This window comes from Etheostoma spectabile, chromosome 22 (assembly GCF_008692095.1).
Source record: "Etheostoma spectabile isolate EspeVRDwgs_2016 chromosome 22, UIUC_Espe_1.0, whole genome shotgun sequence".
In the NCBI taxonomy this organism is placed as follows: Eukaryota; Metazoa; Chordata; class Actinopteri; order Perciformes; family Percidae; genus Etheostoma; species Etheostoma spectabile.
Window position 1 is genome coordinate 19,802,561 of NC_045754.1, and position 307 is coordinate 19,802,867.

At 35.5% G+C, this 307-nt stretch overlaps 1 protein-coding gene across 1 annotated transcript in view; it reads right to left on the reverse strand.

Moving 5' to 3' along the window:
• The window catches only part of LOC116672596 (dynein regulatory complex subunit 7), a 28,309-nt gene that overhangs the window by 20,439 nt on the left and 7,563 nt on the right, over positions 1 to 307 (reverse strand). The window lies entirely within an intron of this gene.

A 307-nucleotide genomic window follows, 5' to 3' on the forward strand; every position in this document is an offset into this window, starting at 1 on the left:
ACATCAAAAGAAAGTAAAATGGTTTTCAAAAGATTTTCTATTTGTTGTTCCTGGAGCTATTTTACCCACATCTTTGATTTAAAAAAAGACGTTTTTAGCAACTACAAAACCTGCTTAGAATTATTAGTATGTAGTGTGTGACTGGGGCACAGCAACTGCATTAACAACGTGTGCTCATAAGTAGGGAGGATAACAAAAAGAGCTCTTATCTTTCAGAAAAAGACGCTTATCGTTTTAATTCACCTCTGTCCCCCGCACCTAGTCTGGGTGATTCTATTTGTTTTTTTTGTGATAAAGGTGAGGTTAA